This window comes from Xiphophorus maculatus, chromosome 23, assembly GCF_002775205.1.
Source record: "Xiphophorus maculatus strain JP 163 A chromosome 23, X_maculatus-5.0-male, whole genome shotgun sequence".
NCBI lineage: Eukaryota > Metazoa > Chordata > Actinopteri > Cyprinodontiformes > Poeciliidae > Xiphophorus > Xiphophorus maculatus.
In genome coordinates, this window is record NC_036465.1 from 29,036,405 (window position 1) to 29,050,262 (window position 13,858).

At 41.0% G+C, this 13,858-nt stretch overlaps 23 non-coding genes across 23 annotated transcripts; 10 read left to right on the forward strand and 13 right to left on the reverse strand.

Moving 5' to 3' along the window:
- Nucleotides 1-1,261: 1,261 nt before the first annotated feature.
- On the reverse strand, nt 1,262-1,343 carry trnas-acu. Its single transcript has one exon. It is a non-coding gene; the product is annotated as a tRNA-Ser (tRNA).
- Nucleotides 1,344-2,050: 707 nt separating this feature from the next.
- trnas-gcu lies at nt 2,051-2,132 on the reverse strand. The gene has a single exon. It is a non-coding gene; the product is annotated as a tRNA-Ser (tRNA).
- A 727-nt stretch (nt 2,133-2,859) lies between these two features.
- On the reverse strand, nt 2,860-2,941 carry trnas-acu. Its single transcript has one exon. It is a non-coding gene; the product is annotated as a tRNA-Ser (tRNA).
- Nucleotides 2,942-3,881: 940 nt separating this feature from the next.
- Nucleotides 3,882-3,963, reverse strand: trnas-gcu. The gene has a single exon. It is a non-coding gene; the product is annotated as a tRNA-Ser (tRNA).
- A 939-nt stretch (nt 3,964-4,902) lies between these two features.
- On the reverse strand, nt 4,903-4,984 carry trnas-gcu. Its single transcript has one exon. It is a non-coding gene; the product is annotated as a tRNA-Ser (tRNA).
- A 348-nt stretch (nt 4,985-5,332) lies between these two features.
- Nucleotides 5,333-5,405, forward strand: trnaa-agc. Its single transcript has one exon. It is a non-coding gene; the product is annotated as a tRNA-Ala (tRNA).
- A 139-nt stretch (nt 5,406-5,544) lies between these two features.
- trnaa-cgc lies at nt 5,545-5,617 on the forward strand. The gene has a single exon. It is a non-coding gene; the product is annotated as a tRNA-Ala (tRNA).
- Nucleotides 5,618-5,916: 299 nt separating this feature from the next.
- trnas-gcu lies at nt 5,917-5,998 on the reverse strand. The gene has a single exon. It is a non-coding gene; the product is annotated as a tRNA-Ser (tRNA).
- Nucleotides 5,999-6,346: 348 nt separating this feature from the next.
- On the forward strand, nt 6,347-6,419 carry trnaa-agc. Its single transcript has one exon. It is a non-coding gene; the product is annotated as a tRNA-Ala (tRNA).
- A 139-nt stretch (nt 6,420-6,558) lies between these two features.
- trnaa-cgc lies at nt 6,559-6,631 on the forward strand. The gene has a single exon. It is a non-coding gene; the product is annotated as a tRNA-Ala (tRNA).
- A 299-nt stretch (nt 6,632-6,930) lies between these two features.
- trnas-gcu lies at nt 6,931-7,012 on the reverse strand. The gene has a single exon. It is a non-coding gene; the product is annotated as a tRNA-Ser (tRNA).
- A 355-nt stretch (nt 7,013-7,367) lies between these two features.
- Nucleotides 7,368-7,440, forward strand: trnaa-agc. Its single transcript has one exon. It is a non-coding gene; the product is annotated as a tRNA-Ala (tRNA).
- A 511-nt stretch (nt 7,441-7,951) lies between these two features.
- On the reverse strand, nt 7,952-8,033 carry trnas-acu. The gene has a single exon. It is a non-coding gene; the product is annotated as a tRNA-Ser (tRNA).
- A 940-nt stretch (nt 8,034-8,973) lies between these two features.
- Nucleotides 8,974-9,055, reverse strand: trnas-gcu. The gene has a single exon. It is a non-coding gene; the product is annotated as a tRNA-Ser (tRNA).
- A 939-nt stretch (nt 9,056-9,994) lies between these two features.
- On the reverse strand, nt 9,995-10,076 carry trnas-gcu. The gene has a single exon. It is a non-coding gene; the product is annotated as a tRNA-Ser (tRNA).
- A 939-nt stretch (nt 10,077-11,015) lies between these two features.
- trnas-gcu lies at nt 11,016-11,097 on the reverse strand. Its single transcript has one exon. It is a non-coding gene; the product is annotated as a tRNA-Ser (tRNA).
- Nucleotides 11,098-11,445: 348 nt separating this feature from the next.
- On the forward strand, nt 11,446-11,518 carry trnaa-agc. Its single transcript has one exon. It is a non-coding gene; the product is annotated as a tRNA-Ala (tRNA).
- A 139-nt stretch (nt 11,519-11,657) lies between these two features.
- On the forward strand, nt 11,658-11,730 carry trnaa-cgc. Its single transcript has one exon. It is a non-coding gene; the product is annotated as a tRNA-Ala (tRNA).
- A 299-nt stretch (nt 11,731-12,029) lies between these two features.
- On the reverse strand, nt 12,030-12,111 carry trnas-gcu. Its single transcript has one exon. It is a non-coding gene; the product is annotated as a tRNA-Ser (tRNA).
- Nucleotides 12,112-12,459: 348 nt separating this feature from the next.
- On the forward strand, nt 12,460-12,532 carry trnaa-agc. The gene has a single exon. It is a non-coding gene; the product is annotated as a tRNA-Ala (tRNA).
- A 139-nt stretch (nt 12,533-12,671) lies between these two features.
- trnaa-cgc lies at nt 12,672-12,744 on the forward strand. The gene has a single exon. It is a non-coding gene; the product is annotated as a tRNA-Ala (tRNA).
- A 299-nt stretch (nt 12,745-13,043) lies between these two features.
- Nucleotides 13,044-13,125, reverse strand: trnas-gcu. The gene has a single exon. It is a non-coding gene; the product is annotated as a tRNA-Ser (tRNA).
- A 355-nt stretch (nt 13,126-13,480) lies between these two features.
- On the forward strand, nt 13,481-13,553 carry trnaa-agc. Its single transcript has one exon. It is a non-coding gene; the product is annotated as a tRNA-Ala (tRNA).
- Nucleotides 13,554-13,858: the final 305 nt, after the last annotated feature.

Sequence of the window (13,858 nt, forward strand, 5' to 3'; positions counted from 1 at the left end):
ATGTGTATAGGTCATTCATAAAGTCCCATTTAGCATTTCCTCTCGCTCCTGTTGAAGTGTTTATCCATCTTCTCCAGGCAGATAATGGGGGCAAAAAATGACTTCTGGTCTCTTCAGTTTCTTCACTTGCTTAGGACTAGATGAGCTACCAGACTATTTGTTTTTCATGCTAATTTCTGGACATCCCGAACCCCTTAAGCATGAAACGATAGTTGACACATTTTATACCTTAGGCTGAATTTCCAACCGTAGAGTCCAGTAAGAGAGCCCTGCCCCTTTAAGCATGGATATTTTATGATCAACAACTCTACAACATCATGCAACTGTTCACCAGTAAGGCATTCTGCTGTGTATTTCATTATTTCAGAGGGCAAAGCTTGTAAAATGATAGACATGACTTTTGACACTTGGGTTCAGCAGGAGTGAAGTCAAGAAAACCTAAAATAGAAAAGTAAACCTGATGTAGCGCATTTTGGCCTTCAGACCATACATCTAACTTAAGTTGATGCAAATAACTCAGGATTTTTGAGTTATTAAAACATAACACTATGTACAATTGTGGTATTCCTTTTTTTGAGTGTACAATTTCTGTACGAGTGTCTTGTTGGTTAAAATCTGTGATTTTAAACATTTTCCTAGTGCTTCTGACCCAGAATGGGGACTTAAACATAATGATGATCATCTGCTGAATATGGAATACAACTGGTGGTCTATTGATGTTGTCTGAGCAGCCAAACCCATGACAGGTTGCATCGATCAGTTTAGTTCAATTGAGTTCATTTGCAGTGACAAAATGTCCAACAGGTCAAAATCAAACCACCTGCTTACAATTAGATCCATTCTAACTGATAACAGTTGTATTAAGTAACTTTTACATCCACATTATACTGAAATTATCCCATTTCCATGTTCTATTGAGAGACAATTAAGGCTCAGCATGTGGGAAGTGGCGACTAGTTTTAGATGTTCTAGCAATGTCATATTTTGTCTTATTTCCAAGATGATCGTTCGCTTCAGAGCCGGTTGTGATCTAAGCTGAAACTGCTGTCATCGGCGGGGAATAAAAATATTAATATAATCAAATGGATGTGCAAAAGAATTCTTTACATGAAAAAAATCATTGTGATAGATTTGGAAAGTGATTTGTCATAAGTATATTATTGGGGCCTGCCCATAGCAATGCATAAGGAGAGCAGTTGTCCACTGACAACTGACCGTTGTCAGATGTTTGAGGCCATATTATTTCCCAAATTAAAGTATCCGACGAGGATGTGATTTGAACCCACGCGTTCTGTGTACAATGGATTAGTAGTCCATCGGCTTAACCACTCGGCCACCTCACCTTTGCTTTTATCATAGACTGAAGGGGAGATGATCAAGTTTTGTACAGAAGTCTTTCGATGTTTGTTGGAATGGACCGTAGTTAAAGTCCTGAGATTTTCTGATCCTTCTTTTTGTGAGTGTGTGGGGAATTAGCTCAAGTGGTAGAGCGCTCGCTTTGCATGTGAGAGTTAGCGGGATTGATCCCCACATTCTCCAGAATGTCCTTCTCTATGCAGCTTCATCTTTTCACTTAATAACAAGTACCCCAATCTTACATAGAATTGCTCAAGTGTTTACAAGCTCCTTTGATTTTGTATTGAATGAGATTTTCTGACTCTTTATTTCGGAACAGCGTGGGGAATTAGCTCAAGTGGTAGAGCGCTCGCTTCGCATGTGAGAGGTAGTGGGATCGATGCCCACGTTCTCCAGGAAGTCATTAATCATAAACTTGTGATTTTTATCTGTCCCATCAATGAAGATAGAGTATCTCGTGAAGTACTGTGGTATGCCTCAAGAGTCTATACTCATGAACAAGTTGCCGCAACAGATGTCATACAATTTGGGTTCTTTTCTCTTTTCTTGAGATTATAACACTTGATGAAAGAATTAAAGGAACAGGCAATTTGGCCTTGTCTGGAAGTGTACATCCAGGTGATCCTATACAAAGAAGACCTCTAACAGTGTTGACATTCTTTTGAGGCCATATTATTTCCCAAATTAAAGTATCCGACGAGGATGGGATTCGAACCCACGCGTGCTCTGCACAATGGATTAGCAGTCCTTCGCCTTAACCACTCGGCCACCTCGCCTTTGCTTTTATCATGGACTGAAGGGGAGATGATCAAGTTTTGTACAGAAGTCTTTCGATGTTTGTTGGAATGGACCGTAGTTAAAGTCCTGAGATTTTCTGATCCTTCTTGTTGTGAGTGTGTGGGGAATTAGCTCAAGTGGTAGAGCGCTCGCTTTGCATGTGAGAGGTAGCGGGATCGATGCCTGCATTCTCCAGAATGTCCTTCTCAGCAACTTTGTCTTTTCAATAAAGATCAAGTAACCCAATCTTACATAGAATTTCTCAAGTGTTTACAACAAGCTCTTTTGATTTTGTATTGAATGAAAAATACTGATAATATTGAGATTTTCTGATTCTTTTTAAAGTAACAGTGTGGGGAATTAGCTCAAGTGGTAGAGCGCTCGCTTCGCATGTGAGAGGTAGTGGGATCGATGCCCACGTTCTCCAGAAAGTCATTCATCATAAACTTCTGATTTTTATCTGTCCCATCAATGAAGATAGAATATCTCGTGAAGTACTAAGGTATGCCTCAAGAGTCTATACTCATGAACAAGTTGCCGCAACAGATGTCATACAATTTGGGTTCTTTTCTCTTTTCTTGAGATTATAACACTTGATCAAAGAATTAAAGGAACAGGCAATTTGGCCTTGTCTGGAAGTGTACATCCAGGTGATCCTATACAAAGAAGACCCCTAACAGTGTTGACATCCTTTTGAGGCCATATTATTTCCCAAATTAAAGTATCCGACGAGGATGGGATTTGAACCCACGCGTGCTCTGCACAATGGATTAGTAGTCCATCGTCTTAACCACTCGGCCACCTCGCCTTTAAAGTTTATCATGGACTGAAGGGGAGATGATCAAGTTTTGTACAGAAGTCTTTCGATGTTTGTTGGAATGGACCGTAGTTAAAGTCCTGAGATTTTCTGATCCTTCTTTTTGTGAGTGTGTGGGGAATTAGCTCAAGTGGTAGAGCGCTCGCTTTGCATGTGAGAGGTAGCGGGATCGATGCCTGCATTCTCCAGAATGTCCTTCTCAGCAACTTTGTCTTTTCAATTAAGATCAAGTAACCCAATCTTACATAGAATTTCTCAAGTGTTTACAACAAGCTCTTTTGATTTTGTATTGAATGAAAAATACTGATAATATTGAGATTTTCTGATTCTTTTTAAAGTAACAGTGTGGGGAATTATCTCAAGTGGTAGAGCGCTCGCTTAGCATGTGAGCGGTAGCGGGATCGATGCCCGCATTCTCCAGAATGTCCTTCTCTATGCAGCTTTGTCTTTTTACTTAAGGTCAAGTACCCCAATCTTACATAGAATTGGTCAAGTGTTTACAAGCTCCTTTGATTTTGTATTGAATGAGATTTTCTGACTCTTTATTTCGGAACAGCGTGGGGAATTTGCTCAAGTGGTAGAGCGCTCGCTTTGCATGTGAGAGGTAGTGGGATCGATGCCCACATTCTCCAAGAAGTCATTAATCATAAACTTGTGATTTTTATCTGTCCCATCAATGAAGATAGAGTATCTCGTGAAGTACTGTGGTATGCCTCAAGAGTCTATACTCATGAACAAGTTGCCGCAACAGATGTCATACAATTTGGGTTCTTTTCTCTTTTCTTGAGATTATAACACTTGATGAAAGAATTAAAGGAACAGGCAATTTGGCCTTGTCTGGAAGTGTACATCCAGGTGATCCTATACAAAGAAGACCCCTAACAGTGTTGACATCCTTTTGAGGCCATATTATTTCCCAAATTAAAGTATCCGACGAGGATGGGATTTGAACCCACGCGTGCTCTGCACAATGGATTAGCAGTCCATCGCCTTAACCACTCGGCCACCTCGCCTTTGCTTTTATCATGGACTGAAGGGGAGATGATCAAGTTTTGTACAGAAGTCTTTCGATGTTTGTTGGAATGGACCGTAGTTAAAGTCCTGAGATTTTCTGATCCTTCTTTTTGTGAGTGTGTGGGGAATTAGCTCAAGTGGTAGAGCGCTCGCTTTGCATGTGAGAGGTAGCGGGATCGATGCCTGCATTCTCCAGAATGTCCTTCTCAGCAACTTTGTCTTTTCAATTAAGATCAAGTAACCCAATCTTACATAGAATTTCTCAAGTGTTTACAACAAGCTCTTTTGATTTTGTATTGAATGAAAAATACTGATAATATTGAGATTTTCTGATTCTTTTTAAAGTAACAGTGTGGGGAATTATCTCAAGTGGTAGAGCGCTCGCTTAGCATGTGAGCGGTAGCGGGATCGATGCCCGCATTCTCCAGAATGTCCTTCTCTATGCAGCTTTGGCTTTTTACTTAAGGTCAAGTACCCCAATCTTACATAGAATTGGTCAAGTGTTTACAAGCTCCTTTGATTTTGTATTGAATGAGATTTTCTGACTCTTTATTTCGGAACAGCGTGGGGAATTTGCTCAAGTGGTAGAGCGCTCGCTTTGCATGTGAGAGGTAGTGGGATCGATGCCCACATTCTCCAGGAAGTCATTAATCATAAACTTGTGATTTTTATCTGTCCCATCAATGAAGATAGAGTATCTCGTGAAGTACTGTGGTATGCCTCAAGAGTCTATACTCATGAACAAGTTGCCGCAACAGATGTCATACAATTTGGGTTCTTTTCTCTTTTCTTGAGATTATAACACTTGATGAAAGAATTAAAGGAACAGGCAATTTGGCCTTGTCTGGAAGTGTACATCCAGGTGATCCTATACAAAGAAGACCCCTAACAGTGTTGACATCCTTTTGAGGCCATATTATTTCCCAAATTAAAGTATCCGACGAGGATGGGATTTGAACCCACGCGTGCTCTGCACAATGGATTAGCAGTCCATCGCCTTAACCACTCGGCCACCTCGCCTTTGCTTTTATCATGGACTGAAGGGGAGATGATCAAGTTTTGTACAGAAGTCTTTCGATGTTTGTTGGAATGGACCGTAGTTAAAGTCCTGAGATTTTCTGATCCTTCTTTTTGTGAGTGTGTGTGCTCAAGTGGTAGAGCGCTCGCTTTGCATGTGAGAGGTAGCGGGATCGATGCCTGCATTCTCCAGAATGTCCTTCTCAGCAACTTTGTCTTTTCAATAAAGATCAAGTAACCCAATCTTACATAGAATTTCTCAAGTGTTTACAACAAGCTCTTTTGATTTTGTATTGAATGAAAAATACTGATAATATTGAGATTTTCTGATTCTTTTTAAAGTAACAGTGTGGGGAATTAGCTCAAGTGGTAGAGCGCTCGCTTAGCATGTGAGAGGTAGCGGGATCGATGCCCGCATTCTCCAGAACGTCCTTCTCTATGCAGCTTTGTCTTTTTACTTAAGGTCAAGTACCCCAATCTTACATAGAATTGGTCAAGTGTTTACAAGCTCCTTTGATTTTGTATTGAATGAGATTTTCTGATACCTTATTTCGGAACAGCGTGGGGAATTAGCTCAAGTGGTAGAGCGCTCGCTTCGCATGTGAGAGGTAGTGGGATCGATGCCCACATTCTCCAGGAAGACATTAATCATAAACTTGTGATTTTTATCTGTCCCATCAATGAAGATAGAGTATCTCGTGAAGTACTGTGGTATGCCTCAAGAGTCTATACTCATGAACAAGTTGCCGCAACACATGTCATACAATTTGGGTTCTTTTCTCTTTTCTTGAGATTATAACACTTGATCAAAGAATTAAAGGAACAGGCAATTTGGCCTTGTCTGGAAGTGTACATCCAGGTGATCCTATACAAAGAAGACCCCTAACAGTGTTGACATCCTTTTGAGGCCATATTATTTCCCAAATTAAAGTATCCGACGAGGATGGGATTTGAACCCACGCGTGCTCTGCACAATGGATTAGCAGTCCATCGCCTTAACCACTCGGCCACCTCGCCTTTGCTTTGATCATGGACTGAAGGGGAGATGATCAAGTTTTGTACAGAAGTCTTTCGATGTTTGTTGGAATGGACCGTAGTTAAAGTCCTGAGATTTTCTGATCCTTCTTGTTGTGAGTGTGTGTGCTCAAGTGGTAGAGCGCTCGCTTTGCATGTGAGAGGTAGCGGGATCGATGCCTGCATTCTCCAGAATGTCCTTCTCAGCAACTTTGTCTTTTCAATAAAGATCAAGTAACCCAATCTTACATAGAATTTCTCAAGTGTTTACAACAAGCTCTTTTGATTTTGTATTGAATGAAAAATACTGATAATATTGAGATTTTCTGATTCTTTTTAAAGTAACAGTGTGGGGAATTAGCTCAAGTGGTAGAGCGCTCGCTTAGCATGTGAGCGGTAGCGGGATCGATGCCCGCATTCTCCAGAACGTCCTTCTCTATGCAGCTTTGTCTTTTTACTTAAGGTCAAGTACCCCAATCTTACATAGAATTGGTCAAGTGTTTACAAGCTCCTTTGATTTTGTATTGAATGAGATTTTCTGACTCTTTATTTCGGAACAGCGTGGGGAATTAGCTCAAGTGGTAGAGCGCTCGCTTCGCATGTGAGAGGTAGTGGGATCGATGCCCACATTCTCCAGGAAGTCATTAATCATAAACTTGTGATTTTTATCTGTCCCATCAATGAAGATAGAGTATCTCGTGAAGTACTGTGGTATGCCTCAAGAGTCTATACTCATGAACAAGTTGCCGCAACAGATGTCATACAATTTGGGTTCTTTTCTCTTTTCTTGAGATTATAACACTTGATGAAAGAATTAAAGGAACAGGCAATTTGGCCTTGTCTGGAAGTGTACATCCAGGTGATCCTATACAAAGAAGACCCCTAACAGTGTTGACATCCTTTTGAGGCCATATTATTTCCCAAATTAAAGTATCCGACGAGGATGGGATTTGAACCCACGCGTGCTCTGCACAATGGATTAGCAGTCCATCGCCTTAACCACTCGGCCACCTCGCCTTTGCTTTGATCATGGACTGAAGGGGAGATGATCAAGTTTTGTACAGAAGTCTTTCGATGTTTGTTGGAATGGACCGTAGTTAAAGTCCTGAGATTTTCTGATCCTTCTCGTTGTGAGTGTGTGGGGAATTAGCTCAAGTGGTAGAGCGCTCGCTTTGCATGTGAGAGGTAGCGGGATCGATGCCTGCATTCTCCAGAATGTCCTTCTCAGCAACTTTGTCTTTTCAATAAAGATCAAGTAACCCAATCTTACATAGAATTTCTCAAGTGTTTACAACAAGCTCTTTTGATTTTGTATTGAATGAAAAATACTGATAATATTGAGATTTTCTGATTCTTTTTAAAGTAACAGTGTGGGGAATTAGCTCAAGTGGTAGAGCGCTCGCTTAGCATGTGAGAGGTAGCGGGATCGATGCCCGCATTCTCCAGAACGTCCTTCTCTATGCAGCTTTGTCTTTTTACTTAAGGTCAAGTACCCCAATCTTACATAGAATTGGTCAAGTGTTTACAAGCTCCTTTGATTTTGTATTGAATGAGATTTTCTGACTCTTTATTTCGGAACAGCGTGGGGAATTTGCTCAAGTGGTAGAGCGCTCGCTTTGCATGTGAGAGGTAGTGGGATCGATGCCCACATTCTCCAAGAAGTCATTAATCATAAACTTGTGATTTTTATCTGTCCCATCAATGAAGATAGAGTATCTCGTGAAGTACTGTGGTATGCCTCAAGAGTCTATACTCATGAACAAGTTGCCGCAACAGATGTCATACAATTTGGGTTCTTTTCTCTTTTCTTGAGATTATAACACTTGATCAAAGAATTAAAGGAACAGGCAATTTGGCCTTGTCTGGAAGTGTACATCCAGGTGATCCTATACAAAGAAGACCCCTAACAGTGTTGACATCCTTTTGAGGCCATATTATTTCCCAAATTAAAGTATCCGACGAGGATGGGATTTGAACCCACGCGTGCTCTGCACAATGGATTAGTAGTCCATCGTCTTAACCACTCGGCCACCTCGCCTTTAAAGTTTATCATGGACTGAAGGGGAGATGATCAAGTTTTGTACAGAAGTCTTTCGATGTTTGTTGGAATGGACCGTAGTTAAAGTCCTGAGATTTTCTGATCCTTCTTTTTGTGAGTGTGTGGGGAATTAGCTCAAGTGGTAGAGCGCTCGCTTTGCATGTGAGAGGTAGCGGGATCGATGCCTGCATTCTCCAGAATGTCCTTCTCAGCAACTTTGTCTTTTCAATTAAGATCAAGTAACCCAATCTTACATAGAATTTCTCAAGTGTTTACAACAAGCTCTTTTGATTTTGTATTGAATGAAAAATACTGATAATATTGAGATTTTCTGATTCTTTTTAAAGTAACAGTGTGGGGAATTATCTCAAGTGGTAGAGCGCTCGCTTAGCATGTGAGCGGTAGCGGGATCGATGCCCGCATTCTCCAGAATGTCCTTCTCTATGCAGCTTTGTCTTTTTACTTAAGGTCAAGTACCCCAATCTTACATAGAATTGGTCAAGTGTTTACAAGCTCCTTTGATTTTGTATTGAATGAGATTTTCTGACTCTTTATTTCGGAACAGCGTGGGGAATTTGCTCAAGTGGTAGAGCGCTCGCTTTGCATGTGAGAGGTAGTGGGATCGATGCCCACATTCTCCAAGAAGTCATTAATCATAAACTTGTGATTTTTATCTGTCCCATCAATGAAGATAGAGTATCTCGTGAAGTACTGTGGTATGCCTCAAGAGTCTATACTCATGAACAAGTTGCCGCAACAGATGTCATACAATTTGGGTTCTTTTCTCTTTTCTTGAGATTATAACACTTGATGAAAGAATTAAAGGAACAGGCAATTTGGCCTTGTCTGGAAGTGTACATCCAGGTGATCCTATACAAAGAAGACCCCTAACAGTGTTGACATCCTTTTGAGGCCATATTATTTCCCAAATTAAAGTATCCGACGAGGATGGGATTTGAACCCACGCGTGCTCTGCACAATGGATTAGCAGTCCATCGCCTTAACCACTCGGCCACCTCGCCTTTGCTTTTATCATGGACTGAAGGGGAGATGATCAAGTTTTGTACAGAAGTCTTTCGATGTTTGTTGGAATGGACCGTAGTTAAAGTCCTGAGATTTTCTGATCCTTCTTTTTGTGAGTGTGTGGGGAATTAGCTCAAGTGGTAGAGCGCTCGCTTTGCATGTGAGAGGTAGCGGGATCGATGCCTGCATTCTCCAGAATGTCCTTCTCAGCAACTTTGTCTTTTCAATTAAGATCAAGTAACCCAATCTTACATAGAATTTCTCAAGTGTTTACAACAAGCTCTTTTGATTTTGTATTGAATGAAAAATACTGATAATATTGAGATTTTCTGATTCTTTTTAAAGTAACAGTGTGGGGAATTATCTCAAGTGGTAGAGCGCTCGCTTAGCATGTGAGCGGTAGCGGGATCGATGCCCGCATTCTCCAGAATGTCCTTCTCTATGCAGCTTTGGCTTTTTACTTAAGGTCAAGTACCCCAATCTTACATAGAATTGGTCAAGTGTTTACAAGCTCCTTTGATTTTGTATTGAATGAGATTTTCTGACTCTTTATTTTGGAACAGCGTGGGGAATTTGCTCAAGTGGTAGAGCGCTCGCTTTGCATGTGAGAGGTAGTGGGATCGATGCCCACATTCTCCAGGAAGTCATTAATCATAAACTTGTGATTTTTATCTGTCCCATCAATGAAGATAGAGTATCTCGTGAAGTACTGTGGTATGCCTCAAGAGTCTATACTCATGAACAAGTTGCCGCAACAGATGTCATACAATTTGGGTTCTTTTCTCTTTTCTTGAGATTATAACACTTGATGAAAGAATTAAAGGAACAGGCAATTTGGCCTTGTCTGGAAGTGTACATCCAGGTGATCCTATACAAAGAAGACCCCTAACAGTGTTGACATCCTTTTGAGGCCATATTATTTCCCAAATTAAAGTATCCGACGAGGATGGGATTTGAACCCACGCGTGCTCTGCACAATGGATTAGCAGTCCATCGCCTTAACCACTCGGCCACCTCGCCTTTGCTTTTATCATGGACTGAAGGGGAGATGATCAAGTTTTGTACAGAAGTCTTTCGATGTTTGTTGGAATGGACCGTAGTTAAAGTCCTGAGATTTTCTGATCCTTCTTTTTGTGAGTGTGTGGGGAATTAGCTCAAGTGGTAGAGCGCTCGCTTTGCATGTGAGAGGTAGCGGGATCGATGCCTGCATTCTCCAGAATGTCCTTCTCAGCAACTTTGTCTTTTCAATTAAGATCAAGTAACCCAATCTTACATAGAATTTCTCAAGTGTTTACAACAAGCTCTTTTGATTTTGTATTGAATGAAAAATACTGATAATATTGAGATTTTCTGATTCTTTTTAAAGTAACAGTGTGGGGAATTATCTCAAGTGGTAGAGCGCTCGCTTAGCATGTGAGCGGTAGCGGGATCGATGCCCGCATTCTCCAGAATGTCCTTCTCTATGCAGCTTTGGCTTTTTACTTAAGGTCAAGTACCCCAATCTTACATAGAATTGGTCAAGTGTTTACAAGCTCCTTTGATTTTGTATTGAATGAGATTTTCTGACTCTTTATTTCGGAACAGCGTGGGGAATTTGCTCAAGTGGTAGAGCGCTCGCTTTGCATGTGAGAGGTAGTGGGATCGATGCCCACATTCTCCAGGAAGTCATTAATCATAAACTTGTGATTTTTATCTGTCCCATCAATGAAGATAGAGTATCTCGTGAAGTACTGTGGTATGCCTCAAGAGTCTATACTCATGAACAAGTTGCCGCAACAGATGTCATACAATTTGGGTTCTTTTCTCTTTTCTTGAGATTATAACACTTGATGAAAGAATTAAAGGAACAGGCAATTTGGCCTTGTCTGGAAGTGTACATCCAGGTGATCCTATACAAAGAAGACCCCTAACAGTGTTGACATCCTTTTGAGGCCATATTATTTCCCAAATTAAAGTATCCGACGAGGATGGGATTTGAACCCACGCGTGCTCTGCACAATGGATTAGCAGTCCATCGCCTTAACCACTCGGCCACCTCGCCTTTGCTTTTATCATGGACTGAAGGGGAGATGATCAAGTTTTGTACAGAAGTCTTTCGATGTTTGTTGGAATGGACCGTAGTTAAAGTCCTGAGATTTTCTGATCCTTCTTTTTGTGAGTGTGTGTGCTCAAGTGGTAGAGCGCTCGCTTTGCATGTGAGAGGTAGCGGGATCGATGCCTGCATTCTCCAGAATGTCCTTCTCAGCAACTTTGTCTTTTCAATAAAGATCAAGTAACCCAATCTTACATAGAATTTCTCAAGTGTTTACAACAAGCTCTTTTGATTTTGTATTGAATGAAAAATACTGATAATATTGAGATTTTCTGATTCTTTTTAAAGTAACAGTGTGGGGAATTAGCTCAAGTGGTAGAGCGCTCGCTTAGCATGTGAGAGGTAGCGGGATCGATGCCCGCATTCTCCAGAACGTCCTTCTCTATGCAGCTTTGTCTTTTTACTTAAGGTCAAGTACCCCAATCTTACATAGAATTGGTCAAGTGTTTACAAGCTCCTTTGATTTTGTATTGAATGAGATTTTCTGATACCTTATTTCGGAACAGCGTGGGGAATTAGCTCAAGTGGTAGAGCGCTCGCTTCGCATGTGAGAGGTAGTGGGATCGATGCCCACATTCTCCAGGAAGACATTAATCATAAACTTGTGATTTTTATCTGTCCCATCAATGAAGATAGAGTATCTCGTGAAGTACTGTGGTATGCCTCAAGAGTCTATACTCATGAACAAGTTGCCGCAACACATGTCATACAATTTGGGTTCTTTTCTCTTTTCTTGAGATTATAACACTTGATCAAAGAATTAAAGGAACAGGCAATTTGGCCTTGTCTGGAAGTGTACATCCAGGTGATCCTATACAAAGAAGACCCCTAACAGTGTTGACATCCTTTTGAGGCCATATTATTTCCCAAATTAAAGTATCCGACGAGGATGGGATTTGAACCCACGCGTGCTCTGCACAATGGATTAGCAGTCCATCGCCTTAACCACTCGGCCACCTCGCCTTTGCTTTGATCATGGACTGAAGGGGAGATGATCAAGTTTTGTACAGAAGTCTTTCGATGTTTGTTGGAATGGACCGTAGTTAAAGTCCTGAGATTTTCTGATCCTTCTTGTTGTGAGTGTGTGTGCTCAAGTGGTAGAGCGCTCGCTTTGCATGTGAGAGGTAGCGGGATCGATGCCTGCATTCTCCAGAATGTCCTTCTCAGCAACTTTGTCTTTTCAATAAAGATCAAGTAACCCAATCTTACATAGAATTTCTCAAGTGTTTACAACAAGCTCTTTTGATTTTGTATTGAATGAAAAATACTGATAATATTGAGATTTTCTGATTCTTTTTAAAGTAACAGTGTGGGGAATTAGCTCAAGTGGTAGAGCGCTCGCTTAGCATGTGAGCGGTAGCGGGATCGATGCCCGCATTCTCCAGAACGTCCTTCTCTATGCAGCTTTGTCTTTTTACTTAAGGTCAAGTACCCCAATCTTACATAGAATTGGTCAAGTGTTTACAAGCTCCTTTGATTTTGTATTGAATGAGATTTTCTGACTCTTTATTTCGGAACAGCGTGGGGAATTAGCTCAAGTGGTAGAGCGCTCGCTTCGCATGTGAGAGGTAGTGGGATCGATGCCCACATTCTCCAGGAAGTCATTAATCATAAACTTGTGATTTTTATCTGTCCCATCAATGAAGATAGAGTATCTCGTGAAGTACTGTGGTATGCCTCAAGAGTCTATACTCATGAACAAGTTGCCGCAACAGATGTCATACAATTTGGGTTCTTTTCTCTTTTCTTGAGATTATAACACTTGATCAAAGAATTAAAGGAACAGGCAATTTGGCCTTGTCTGGAAGTGTACATCCAGGTGATCCTATACAAAGAAGACCCCTAACAGTGTTGACATCCTTTTGAGGCCATATTATTTCCCAAATTAAAGTATCCGACGAGGATGGGATTTGAACCCACGCGTGCTCTGCACAATGGATTAGCAGTCCATCGCCTTAACCACTCGGCCACCTCGCCTTTGCTTTGATCATGGACTGAAGGGGAGATGATCAAGTTTTGTACAGAAGTCTTTCGATGTTTGTTGGAATGGACCGTAGTTAAAGTCCTGAGATTTTCTGATCCTTCTCGTTGTGAGTGTGTGGGGAATTAGCTCAAGTGGTAGAGCGCTCGCTTTGCATGTGAGAGGTAGCGGGATCGATGCCTGCATTCTCCAGAATGTCCTTCTCAGCAACTTTGTCTTTTCAATAAAGATCAAGTAACCCAATCTTACATAGAATTTCTCAAGTGTTTACAACAAGCTCTTTTGATTTTGTATTGAATGAAAAATACTGATAATATTGAGATTTTCTGATTCTTTTTAAAGTAACAGTGTGGGGAATTAGCTCAAGTGGTAGAGCGCTCGCTTAGCATGTGAGAGGTAGCGGGATCGATGCCCGCATTCTCCAGAACGTCCTTCTCTATGCAGCTTTGTCTTTTTACTTAAGGTCAAGTACCCCAATCTTACATAGAATTGGTCAAGTGTTTACAAGCTCCTTTGATTTTGTATTGAATGAGATTTTCTGACTCTTTATTTCGGAACAGCGTGGGGAATTTGCTCAAGTGGTAGAGCGCTCGCTTTGCATGTGAGAGGTAGTGGGATCGATGCCCACATTCTCCAAGAAGTCATTAATCATAAACTTGTGATTTTTATCTGTCCCATCAATGAAGATAGAGTATCTCGTGAAGTACTGTGGTATGCCTCAAGAGTCTA